We start from the raw sequence: 14,124 nt of genomic DNA, 5'->3' as shown, positions 1-14,124 counted from the left end.
TTCATCACTGTCTTTTGAGGCTCTGGTTAGTCCCTGCAAAGCCAATTATCTCCTTGGTAATCTTTCAACAGTTGCGGTTCTGCACTGGGCAGACAGGCTCATAGGTATTTCATTACCATGGAGTTCTTATCTAATGATAAGAGATCAGCATCAGTAAACCATAATTGTATCTAATCACTAATATGAATCCTATACATTTTTTTGTGACAGTAGTTCTGTTTAGAAGTAGATTCCTCATTACTCAAGGATAGAGACTAGGCCAGCTTTAGGGACATATTTTGAGGAATAAATGAGCCAGTGTGGAAAATAAATTATTTAATGCAATGCTTGGTATATGGTAGTCAGTAAAAAGAAATTATTATTGTCTTTCCCCAAATCCAGTGTTTGGCTGGTGGAGGCTCATTAGTTCACTATTATCTAGGGAAATAACACGTAGAAACCAGGGAAAACTCACCTTTCAAACTTGCTCTCATACCTCACAGTCATAGGCTGACAACTTCCTGCAAAATCTTATCTACAGTAGCTTTTCAGTATTTGTGAGTACTTTTTTTTGGCTTCCTGAAGTGATACAGAATCTTTTAGTGAGCAGCCAGGTCCCTCCATTGACATCTGGTCACCATTTTCCTTGGGAGCCATGCCCTGTAATGATCTGGTGAAGGTGCAAGTTCCTACAGGATGACTCTCTGCAATGCCCATCCAAGACATGTCACCTCTCACATCTGTGTCCAAGGTCAAGTTCAATTTATTTGTTTATTTGTGTTTCTTTCCCCAAATGCCATCTCTGTATGTATGTGAATGCAGCCATATCACAGAGTGGGGATGCAATCAGAAAACAACTTGGAGTTAGTTCTTTCCTCCACCGTGTGGATTCCAGGGATCAAACTCAGGCCATCATGTTTGGTGATAAGTGCCTTTACCCACCAATCAAGTCTACTCAATCTTCCCAAAGCTGCAATCCTTTAATACAGTACCTTATGTTGTGGTGATCCCCAACCATAAAACTATTTTATTTGCTACTTCATAATTTTGCTACTGTTATGAATCATAATATAATTTTATGGAGACAGAAGTTCACCAAAGTGGTTGTGACCCACAGGTTGAGAACCATTGCAACCATCTCACTGGTACCATATACATACTTTTGCTTTGAAAGAAATTAAAACTTGGAAATCTCTCATGAACTGCATGATGAATAAAATATGAGTGGCACCTTTTGTAGGTTTTGAAAAACCATTGTGGACACTGTATAGCAATACTCACTGTATTTCAGTGAGTGAGGAATGTGATTTCTGTTAGGAATGACTATGAGCAGGGATCCTGCTGGTGAAACACACATTGTGATTTGACCTGACACACTTACTTGCAGATGACTTAGATGCTCTAACTTTATTTCTTCATTGTTAAAATGTACCCACACTATGCATGTCTGCTAGGACCATGGTGAGGAAAACGTTTGTAAAAGATTGAGATTTGCATTTGATGCTAATTTAATGTTGCCTTGGAAACAAGACCTACATACTTTTGGTAACAGGTAATTTGGAAGGACTCAGAACAGGTAAGACTTCACTAACTCTGATTTGACTTAAAGTATTTTACATTATTAAAGAGTAATTTATAATCACCACATAATTCTTTATTTATATTTGACTATATTAAAATTGCACATATGAGATTTTACAGTACTTTCTTCTTATATTGTCCCAAGAGGAGCTAGGTTGTTTTGTAGAAAAGAAAGTAAATAATTCTTAATTCTTGGAATTATTATTATATTTCTTTTTTTTTTTTTAATTGCCAAATTTTTTTTTATTTCTTTTTTTGAACATGAAATGCTTTTTTACAGCATGTTTTACAAGGGGAGGGGGTAAGAGGGTCCAGGTGGTGGAAAAGTACAAAATCTTCTTGGCCTGTGCCTTGAAACATGTCATGGTCTATATGGTACACTGCCTTGTATTATGATCTACCTGCAGTTCTTCAGAAGATATGGTACACTGCTTGAGTTATGGTCTCCCTGCTATTCTTAAGAAGACATGGTACTCTGCTTTGAGTCTATCTGCAGTTGCTAAGCATGATCTTGCAGTTGCCAAGCTTCAGAGGACATTGTGCAGGTGGGGAAAGGTAGGGGGTAAGGGTAAGGGCGAGGGTCCTGGCTTCTGGCATCTCCCCCTTCTCTGTTTAGTTAGAGAAGGCATCTTATGTTCAATCCCAACTATGTGAGTTTTGAATTTGGATGTCTAATTATGGGGGGTCTTAGACAAGTTCACAACCCCAAAACACTGATGTGAGACGAGTCACATCGATGGTCGAAAGCTTTAGGCTGTCGACGATGGGCAACGTCAAGGGACTCTGATGTGGGTGAAAGGAGGGTGAGAGCCCTGTCTTAGGCCATGTAGGCTGCACCCACTCCCAGCACCACGCACTCCTTTTCGGCTGCATTGGGTGGGCCCCTGGGAAGTGGACCTACAATAATCCCGTCATTGGGCTAACTCACAGCCATCCTAGTCTCTTGTAAATGTTCAAGTTACCAACCATTTGTCAGTTTGGGGTGTAATATTGTCATAAAGGAAGGCTCCCCAATGTTAGCGGCCATATCAAGGGTGGCCTTGGTTTAGGAAAAAGCCAATTTGCGTTGGTCCTTTTTAGAAGGAGCATCAAAAGGTTCAACCAGAACTCCCAAAGTCTAAACCACCAACCAGAGAGCACAAAGGGAGGGACTCACACACCTGTATAGGGAATTGAGGGTGACCGTGTTAGACTCCAGTGAAAGTGGAGGGCCAAGGTCCCCAAAAGTTTGGATCCCCTACTGTGTTGGAATTCGAGAGCAGGGAGATGGGACTGGGAGGATGTTTGGAGCACACCATCACAAAAATTAGGAGGAAGGGGTAGGAGATAAGGGATTTGGGGGGAGAATGAGAAAGGTGACAACATTGAAAGGTAAATACGTATAATACCCAATAAAAACCCCACACAGATAAAGGATTTAAAAAAAAGGGAGTCTATTTATTTTAAATTAATTTCAAAAGTTTCTAGGAGATGCAAATTGGCTAAGATACTATTTTAAGCTCTCCACAAAAGAATTTAAATCTCTGTTCAATATTCTCAAGAGAGAGGTAAACCCTAACTTCCTCAACAGTTAATTGACAAAAGAGAGGTAATCTCACAAAAAGTAGAAAAAGCTATTTCTAATCGATATATCATATAGTCTGATTAATTGTCAGTGGAGCTATAAAAGTCCTTTGACAAAAGATTATTAATATAGATTTATATATCCTTAAATAAGGCCTTCATGACTCTATGAGTGTGGAAGGAGCAACTGTTGGCGTTTCTGCCCTGATTTTACAAGAACTCTGAAAAATTGGCTTTAAAAACAAAAGAGGGGGAATGGTACCCCCTCAGAAGGAGTCCCCCTGAAATACTCTCCATCATGCCTTGTTCACTTTTCTCTCTCTAAAGCTGAAAGCTCATGGCAAATCTCTTGCTGACCATGTTGGTGACCTCGGGCACCACCAAGACCAACAAAACTTTGCCACAGATATGGGGAAGGACCCTCATACCCATAAAGGGAATGCCCCAGTCCCAGTTCCCTTATGGAGCCGAGGACTGATATGCCTGTCCAATACCACAGAAGGCACAGCTAACCGGCTACCACAAATATTAATGAAAAAAATAGATACCCTCACAAAGCCAGGCCCAATCATAAATACGATGAATAACAATTTACATCCAGGGAAGAGAAATCTCCCTGAGAATCCCCTTCTTTTTTCTTTCCAGGTAAAATTGAATCACCCGTGATGCCTGCTATTAGAAGTTCTAACCCAGATGGACCAGAAGCCAGGAGCCTCGCCCTTACCCTCACCCCCTACCTTTTCCCACCTGCACAAGGTCCCCTGAAGCTGGGCAACTGCAAGATCCTGCTTGGCAACTGCAGATAGACTCAAAGCAGTGTACCATATCATCTGAAGAATAGCAGGGAGACCATAACTCAAGCAGTGTACCATATCTTCTGAAGAATAGCAGGTTGCAGTCCTCCTCGCCCCCACGAATAACCAGGACCCGCCGGTCGGGTCAAGTGGCACCCAGACGTGGGGCTCGATGCACGGACCCATCCGGACGGACCCTCATTGAGAGGATGTGCGCACGAAATCATGATTGAGCAAGACAGAGATCATCGCCCGTGACCTGTCGTCCACGGAACCAGGTTGATGCTGCCATCAAGAAGGCAGTTGAAGTTCATTACCATCAGCTGAAAATTGCAGAGGATCCAGAAGTGACTCCGCAGGAGACTGACACAGCTGTCAGCTCCCCTGCCTCCCCCTACGGTCGACCCCTAGACTTCCACGCCCTCCAGAAGGGTTCCTGGTATGCCTGGCTTTGCCCTCATTTCTCTCGCTAGAGAGCTTGACCTCTTGATCACCACAACAAAAATTATATTTCTTAATAACTTTGAAAAACAAACAAACAAACAAACAAACAAATAACTCTATGTAAATGATGGATTCCTGTTTCTTACTGTCCATTTCCCATTTCAGAGTAAAGTACTGAGACTATCTTGATATGAAGACACAATCTTCTACACAGAGACGTGGCTGTTTTGTTCACTGATATTGCTCATGTCCTTAAACATGAGTATGTGATGGGGTCAAGATTCTTTCTAAGTAAATATGAGTTAAGCCAAGTGTTGCTAACCTTAGTTTGTTTGGAAAGACATTTCTTTAATGTAAAGGTGAGATGTACCATTGAAGTTAGAATAGGAGATGTTTATTTATTATTCGTATACTAAAAAATCAAGAGAAACATTGCTGAAGTTAAGAAGAGTGCAGGAGTGACTAATCAGTGGGTGTGGATGAGTATGAAGCTGAACATGACACATGACATACTTAAATAAAAACATCTTTATGAAATTCATCACTAAGTTACAATATCTGCCAATAAGCATCTAAAAAAACAGGAATAAATTTCTGCTTCAAAAGAAGTAAAAACCCCTCCAAAATATAAATTTAAAATGAGATAATGTACACATATGTTTTGCTGTATAACCTATGAATGCCAGAATTCTTATTATCGTAGTACAGTTAAGGAATTAGCATTTAATATCCATTGTGTATTACTGAAAGAAATCCTTTTAAGTAGAAAGTAAATAGAAACTAAATTGTGAAAAATTATCCAGCCTCACATGCAGACTAATTACTTGCATCTAAATCAAAGAAGAATCATAGAGAAAAGGTTGTTGCAATGATATCATAGCCATTTTCCTTGGTGTTTCATCTTTTTTCTAATTCCCAGCAGAGACAAGAGAAGCATGAGGAGGGAGAATCAGAGCACCATGTTTGAGTTCCTTCTCCTGGGGCTTCCCATCAGACCAGAGCAGGAGAGCATCTTCTTTTCCCTGTTCCTGACCATGTATCTGACCACAGTGCTGGGGAACGTGCTCATCATCCTGCTCATCAGGCTGGACTCTCGCCTCCACACCCCCATGTACTTCTTCCTCAGCCACTTGGCCTTATCTGACATCTCCCTTTCATCCATTACAGTTCCCAAAATGCTGATAAATATCCAGGCTCAGCAACATTCCATCTCTTACAAGGGATGCATCTCTCAGATGTGTTTTTTTTTTCCTGTTTGGCTGCCTGGACAATTTCCTTCTTGCAGTGATGGCTTTTGACAGGTATGTGGCCATCTGTCATCCTCTGCACTACATCACTGTCATGAGGGGGGAGCTCTGTGTCTGCCTAGTTGCTGGGTCTTGGTTTTTCTGTTGTGTACATGCCCTGTTGCACACCCTCCTCTTGATCCAACTGTCCTTCTGTGCCAGTAATACCATCCCCAACTTCTTCTGTGACCTCACTGCCCTCCTGAAGCTGAGCTGCTCAGACATCTCCCTCAATAAGCTAGTCATCTTCACTGAGGGAGGATTACTTTTCATATTGCCTCTGAGTAGCATCATGGGTTCTTATATTTGCATAGGACGCACTGCCTTGAAGGCTACTTCCACAAAGAGATTCATTAAAACCTTTTCTACCTGTGGCTCCCATCTCCTTGTGGTGTTTTTGTACTATGGGACACTTGCAGGTGAATACTTTTTCTCTTCATTCCAGAACTCCAGTGACAAAGACATAGTTGCTTCTGTAATTTATACAGTAGTCACACCCTTGCTGAATCCTTTCATCTACAGCCTGAGGAACAGAGATATAAAACAGGCTCTAGAAATAGTTGTCACTAAGATCAACTGCTTTAAGTGAGAGACATTCACCCCACTCATTATGAACACTTAGCTGGATATTTCCTAAAATTATTGTATAGTTAATAATTCTGTTTAATGTAATAGAATAGTATAGTATAGCATAGCATAGTATATATTGTTATGTGCAGGATTTTGTTTTTGTTTGTTTGTTTGATGTGGTTCTGTTGTTGACCTCAGGGACTCACTCATGGGAAGCTTCATCTTAAATCCTGTACAGTGTTCTTATTATGTCAACTGGTTCAAAGTTAATTCTTGAGTTGTGTGATCTCTTTAATTAATATTTGTTAGCTCATCATCCTACATAATTCAGCATTATGATCTATGCCTGGTTGACTGAATCATGTATTGTTGTGTGCTTAAACAGTCTTATACTGATTTTATGCTTTTTGTATACATTTCTTCCCAAATGAACAGTTATAATATCACATTACTAGCTTGAAATCAGACATCATGTAAATGATTACAGTATGGAAATTGACCATTTCTGCAAACATGCATTATTCAGGCAGCACACATAATAGTACTTATAATTGGATGAGAGTTTATTTAGTCTTTTTTAACAGCCTCTGCCTTGTCAGCTCTACTTCTCACAGTAGCATAAGAACACCATCTTTTTTATATATCAGCAAATACATGTTTTTCAATAATTTTACTTTTCAACATCTTTACATATGTGATTTTTCCATTTTATAATAATATAAATTCAATATTTTTCTTTATGTACTTTGAAAATTATATTTCTAGGGAATTCAATGATCAACATCTAATGTAACTGTGGTACATGTAGATTTATATTTTCCTTACTGCTCTTTTCTGTTTGAGACATTCATTGTAAACATTTCTTTGCATTTTGATTATGTATTTTATTTCTCCTATTAACTTTTTTTTGGTTTTATTTGTTTGCTTGTTTGAGACAGGGTCTCACAATATAGACCTGGCTCTCCTGAAACTCACTATGTAGAGTAGGCTGGCTTTGACTCACAGAAATTCACCTGTCTCTGTCTCCTGAGTGTTAGAATTAAAGGTGTGTGTGTGACCGAGTTCTGCTCCCTTACTAACTTGTTAACATGTATTCTAATTAAAATCTTGTGCTATTTTTATACAGTATTAGTGATTTTTGCTCTCTGTGAAAAATTTAAATTGAGGCATAATATATATAACATAATATAGGATTTATTATTTCAAACATTGAGGTATGTGATTAGTTATCATAATTACCCAATATTCAGAACTTCTAAAGAAAATGGTTAAAATCCTTATTGGGAATATTTTTGATGGTTTCAGTGTTTACACTTTTTATTCATGTTTATTATTTTCTTTAAAATATATTCCAGGAGCTGGAAGAATGGCTTAGTAATTAAAAGCAATGACTGCTCTTCCAGAGGATCTAGGTTTGATTCCCAGCACACACATAGTGGCTTACAACTGCATGTAACTCCAGTTACAGGGAACCCAATGCAATTTTTGGAATTTCACAGACACCAAGGATACATATTGTTCACAGAAACACACAGGCAAACAGGCAGATAAAATTAAAAAGTAAAAAAAAAATAATTCTATTATGTTTAAAATTCTTTCATTGATGCTGAGAGTTCAGCTACCAAGAATGAATGTTTGAAAATAATTTGTGTTGTTTACAGCTTGTATCATTCTTTTGTCTTTTGTTTTTCAGTAGTTTGGGGTATGATGAGGTTCAGGTTTCTGTGTATTCATTCTAAGGAATTTTCAGAGTCTTTTATATGGGAGATTACTTTCATGAGATTTGGAAAATTCTCCACTATTTATTTTGATAAATATTATTCTGATGTAATTAACATTTCTTTTGTTCTCAATCCACAAGTTATATGCATTTCAACATTTAAGTATGTTCCCAAATCTCATATCTTCTTTTGGGCACTATTCCATTTTGTTTCTCACTATGGCTCAATTTCTTTGTCATATAATAACTTGTTTTCTAGTTTAAGAATTTCTTCTTGGGCAGGACAGATAGATGACTCATTGAGTAAGAGTACTTGATGTGCAAACCTAACAACCCAAGTTCAGAGCCCTAGAATACACGTAAAAGTCAGATCCAATAGTACTGCAGGTATCTGTGATCCCAGGTTACTTATGGGAAATGGGAGGGAGAGACAGGAGAATCTTGGAACTTGTGTGTCAGCTATCCTGGATTTCACAGTTGTAACAAGATCTGTCACAAGAAAGGTGAAAAGGTTATCTCCATAGCATAACTAGCATGTATATATCTCCAGTGGTCATTGTTATGGTATTAAATGCATAGCACCTTCTTGTGGTATGAAAGGTACATTATAGTAAAAAGGCCTTTAGGTTAGATCCAGCTCAACTTTATGGTTGGTTGCCCCATACAAAGTGTTCAGCATTGAAATCACATACACACAAGCAACACAAATGGACTCAACATTTGAATCATTTTTCAATAAATATTCAGTATTTGAATATTTATCTATCTCTATAAGAATAATAGTCAAGGAAAAAGAGATGATTAGCTTGAGAGAGAATTAGTTGGGGGCATGGAAAAGGTTGGAAGGAAGATGTAATATTTTAATTAAAATAAATCTTTCCTGTTAATTTAATTTTTTTACTTAGTCACTTTATATCCCTCTCACTGTCCCCTCCCAGTTAGCCCCTCCCCCAGTTCCTGTCTCCTACCCCTCACCTTCTCCTCTCAGCTTGTAGTGGCCTCCATGGTTATCCCCTCACTCTGACACTTCCAGTCTCTGTGAGGCTAGGCACTTCCTAGCCCGCTGAGGCCAGACAAGGCAGCCCAGCTAGAAGAACATATCCCAAAATAGGCAACAGGTTTTGGAATAGACCCCACTCAACTTGTTCAGAGCCCACATGAATAGCTGTACATCTGCTACATATGTGTGGGGAGGCCTAGGTCCAGCCAGTGTATGTTCTTTGGTTGGTGGTTCAGACTCTGTGAGTCCCAAGGATCCAGGTTAGTTGAGTCTACTGTTCTTCCTGTGGATTCCTGTCCCCTTTGAGACCTGGAATCTTTCCTCCTATTCTTCCATAAGAATCCCCAAGCTCCATCCACTGTTTAGCTGTGGGTGTCTGTATCTGTCTGAGTCAGATGCTGGGTGGAGCCTCTCAGAGGACAACATACTCCTTCCTGAAAGCATAACAGAGTATCACTAATAGGGTTAGAGACTGATGCTTGCCCATGGGATGGATCTGAAGTTGGACCAACTATTGGTCAGTCATTCCCTCTATCCCTGTTCAATCCCTTGAGCCTACATTTCTTGTAGATAGGATAAATTTTGGACTGAAAGTTTTGTGGTTGGATTGGTGTCTCTATTGTTCCACTGGAGTTCCTGCCTAGCTACAGGAGGTGGCCTCTTTAGATTCCATATCCCCAATGTTGTGAATCACAGATAAGTTCATGCCCATTGATTCTTGGTGTCTTCCTTATTTCAGGTCTCTGTCTCATCCTGGAGATATCCCTGACACCCTTACCCCTGTCAGTTGCAGATTTCCATTCATTTTCATGGCCATCTATCATCTCTCCTGTCCTTCCCCATACCTGATCTTGAATCCCCTATCCCATTCCCCTCAACATCGCCCTTTCTTCCCAGTTCACTCTCTCCATCTGCCTCTTATGATGATTTTATTTCCCCTTTTAAGTGATATTCAGACATTCTTTCTTGTGCCTCCCTACTTGTTTAGCTTCTTTGAGTTGGTGGATTGTAGCATGGTACCTGTATTTTATGGCTAGTATCCACTTACAAGTGAGTAAATACCATGCATGTCCTTTTAGGACTGGGCTACTTCACTCAGGATGATATTCCCAAGTTCCATCCATTTGCCTACAAAATTCATGATGTCTTTTTAAATTGCTGAATAGTATTGCATTGTATACCACATTTTCTTTATCCATTCTTCAGTTGAAGGACATCTAGGCTGTTTCCAATTCCTGGCTATTATGAATAAAGCTGCTATGAACATAGTTGAACAAATGTCTTTGTGTGATGTTGGAGCATATCTTTTAGATATGTGCCTATGAGTGGCATAGTCTGGTCTTGAGATAGAATTATTACCAGTTTTCTCAGAAAATGTCAATCTGATTTCCAAAGTGATTGTTCAAGTTTACACCTCCATCAGCAATGAAGAAGTGTTCCCCTTACTCCACATCCTTACCAGCATGTGCTATCTCTTGAATTTTTGAACTTAGTCATTTTGATGGGTACTAGATAGAGTTTCAGAGTTGTTTTGATTTGCATTTCCCTGATAACTAATGACTCTGAACATTTCTTTAAGTGCTTTTTGGCCATTTGAGATTCCTCTATTGGGAATATTCTGTTTAGCTCTGTATCACATTTTTTTAAAAAAGTATCTTTAATCATTTTTTTTACAGTCCAGTCATTATTTCTCCCCCAGTTACTCATCCCATTATTCCTCCTCTGTCTTTAACAGGATGTCTCCAGCACCCTCACCACACTAGACCTCTCCATTCCCTGGGGCCTCAAGTCTCTTGAGGGTTAGGTACATCTTCTCTCACTGAGGCCAGACCAGGAAGTCCTCTGCTGTATATGTGTCTGGGGCCTTGTATCAGCTGGTGTATGCTGCCTGGTTGGTAGATCAGTGTCTGAGAGATCTCAGGGATCCAGATTAGTTGAGATTTCTGGTCTTCTTATGGGGCTGCTCTCCTCAGCTTCTTCCAGCTTTTCCCTAATTCAACCACAGGGGTCAGCAGTAACAGTGTCAGGCCTTGGAGCTGCCCCTTGAGATGGATGCTAAGTTGGCCAGTCATTGTGTGGGACTGCGTAAGGGTATCCTGGGTCATGGTTGAACAGGTGCCTAGAACCCTGAGATTCTGCATGGAATTCTGCGTGAGAACCGGCAGGAGTTCGGTCCCCCCATCATCCAGGATCCTGAAAAGCAGTCACGGTCTCCATAGAGTCACATAGGCCAGGCTATAGGCCTCAGGCCCTAGGGATTTACATACTAATGAAGGCCAGAGGGCAGAGCAAATTAAACATGCCCCCCCCCAGATCTTTCCCCCAATCCTCCCCCTTTCTCCCTCCCTATATAACTCGAGACTGCCCTGAGTTTTTGGGGGTACGCCTAGATCCATCTATTATCTGCCATGACAATAAAACTTTTTGGAACCAAGGACTTCCTTGTGTTACTGGGGCCTGCCTCCGCCAAGGCCCTCAGGTCACTGGAACCATAGGACTTCTTCCCTAATGTGGGACCCACCAAGGCGGTGGAAGCGCCGCTGTGGCGGCCTTCTTAAAATTTCCCCACATCATTGGACCATCTTTCCCTTAGTTTCTTCTCTATTTTTGTCTCTGCAATTCTTTTAGACAGGAACAATTCTGGGTCAGAGTTTTTGACTCTGGGATGGCAACCCCATCCCTTGGACTCTACAAGTTTTCTCTCCCTACTATTGGGTATTTCATCTATGATTCCTCCCTTTGAGTTCTGAGAGTCTCTCACCTCCCAAATTGCTGGCACATTCTAGAGGGTCCTCCCCACCTCCTATCTCCATCAGGACTCCATTCCTGCCTCCCCAATACCTGATCATGTTCCCCCTTTCCCCTCCATGTGTCCTCTCCCAACTAGGTCCCTCCCTTCCTCTGGTCCCATTACTGCTCTCTTCTCCCTCCCAAGTGAGATTGAAGCAATCTTACTTGGGCCCTTCAGCTTGTTAACCTTGAGTTCTGTGGATTATATCCTGGGTATTATGTACTTTTGGGCTAATATCCATATTAGTGAGTATATTCCATGAATGTCCTTTTGGATTTGAATTACATCACTCAGGACAATATTTTCTAGTTCCACCCATTTGCCTTCAAAACTCAAGTTGTCCTCTTTCTTTTCTTTATTTTTATTAATCATTCCATTAGTTTACATCTCAAATGATAGTCCACTTCCTGGTTACCCCTTCCCCAACCCCTATCCCACATCTGGCCTCTCCCCCTCCAATTTGCTTCTATGAGGGTGCTCCCCCACCCACCTACCCTCTCCAGCCCCACTGATCCAGCATCCCCCTACACTGGGACATCAAACCACCACAGGACCAAGGGCCTCCACTCCCATTGATGTCAGACAAGTTCATCCTCTGATACATAAGTATCTGGAGCCATGGATTCCTCCCTGTACACTCCTTGGTTGGTGGTCGAGTTCCTGGGAGCACTGGGTGGTCTGGCCAGCTGATGTTGTTCTTCTTATGGGGTTGCAGTCTCTCTCAGCTCCTTCAGTCCTTCTGCCTGCTCCCCCAACTGGAATCCCTGAGCTCAGACTGATGGTTGGCTCCAAGCATCCACATCTGCATTGGTCAATTGCTGTCTGAACCTCCCAAGGAATAGCCTCACCAGGTTCCTGTCAGCAAGCACCTCTTAGCATCTGCAACAGTGTAGGGGTTTGATGTTTGCAGACAGGATGGGGGAGGATCCTCAGATTGGGCAGTCCCCAGATGGCTCTTCCTTCAGTCTTTGCTCCATTTTTTATCCCTGTTCTTCTTTTGGACAGGAACATTTCTGGGTTAAAAACTGAGATGGGTGGGTGGCCCCATTCCTCAACCTTGGGCCATGTCTATCTACAGGCTCTGTCTTCCCTTTGTTGCATATTTCAGCTAAAGTCATTCCCATTGAGTCCTGGAAGTCTCTCATTTCCCTGGAGTCTGGAACCCTCCAGTGGTTATCCCCAGTTTCTTATCCCTGACTGTTACATATTTTTATACAATTTCCTGACTCTCTGTACCTCTCTCCCATCATTTTACTGAATCACAAGCCTCTAGAATTTTGATTTTACCGAGTTACAATCTGCAACAAGAGAACTGTGAGATGGGCGATCGCTCCATGGGCCTAGCCATGGAGGCGGCGAATAGCCAGTGATAGTGTGGAATGGTGCCTTCTCAAATTATTTCCCACTACAGCCTCTAACTTGTTGGTGAGGATGATAGAGTTGTTCCACATATTCCTGTACATGGTTTGCCAGATTAGAATTCATTTGATTATCAGCAGCTGTAAACAAAAGTATATCGATATATCTATCTCATTTGACAACTAGCTGATTAATCTGTTTATCACAAAGTGCATTTTGACAACTCCAGTTGTGCTACCATATTTTGTGCTGTCTAGAAAGAGATGGAACATTCTTCTTCTGCTTTATAGCTGAAGGCATCCTTGCTCATCATCAAAGGGCCATGTCAGAGGAGGATGTAGAATTGCCATTAAAGTGTATTTATTATGCTGAGATATGTTCTCCAGAGTGGTTTGATGTTCTTGACCTTACTGTGATTCTTTGAAGACCTTACCTTAAAGATAGAAGTCACTCTCTGGTCTAAGCAGCAAGGAAGAGGGGTTGTCAACAGGAAGGGCAGAGAGGCTGTGAGAGGACTCGTGTCTCTTAACTCGCACACTTCTTTTTTTTTATTGTTATTGACATTTTATTTATTTTTAAATTTTTATTAATTATTCCATTCTTTTACATCTCAAATGATCTCTCACGTCACAGTTGCCCCCTCTGCCAACCCCCCATTCCACGATATCACACTTCCTGGTTACCCCTCTGCCACCCCCAATCCCACATCTGCCCTACCCCCTATCTTTATAATGACATTGTTCAGGGTAAGTGAGAAGTTGTAACTGAAAAATAGAAGCCAATTGAGTCCCTTGAATTGAATCCTTAATTAATACAATAGGATGAGAACCAGCCAATTTTAATAGTAGAGAGGATGATAAAATATCAATGGTTTATTCATCAGAACTCAGTTATTATATTACATGGGGGAAGTCCATCCAGTATAAAATTTCCTGATGATGTGGCTGGCAAACCATGTGCTTCACAGTTTGTTTTAGATAAATGAAAATAAACTTTCTTTTCCTTCCTTCCTTCCTTCCTTCCTTCCTTCCTTCCTT

At 40.9% G+C, this 14,124-nt stretch overlaps 1 pseudogene; it reads left to right on the top strand.

The window, feature by feature from the left end:
* Window positions 1-5,296: 5,296 nt before the first annotated feature.
* Window positions 5,297-6,236, top strand: LOC114610170 (annotated as a pseudogene).
* The last annotated feature ends 7,888 nt before the right edge of the window (window positions 6,237-14,124 follow it).

Source organism: Grammomys surdaster, unplaced genomic scaffold, assembly GCF_004785775.1.
Source record: "Grammomys surdaster isolate TR1022 unplaced genomic scaffold, NIH_TR_1.0 126035, whole genome shotgun sequence".
Classification (NCBI taxonomy): domain Eukaryota; kingdom Metazoa; phylum Chordata; class Mammalia; order Rodentia; family Muridae; genus Grammomys; species Grammomys surdaster.
Note: the sequence above shows the minus strand (reverse complement) of the source record. Positions and strands in the feature narration are given on the sequence as shown.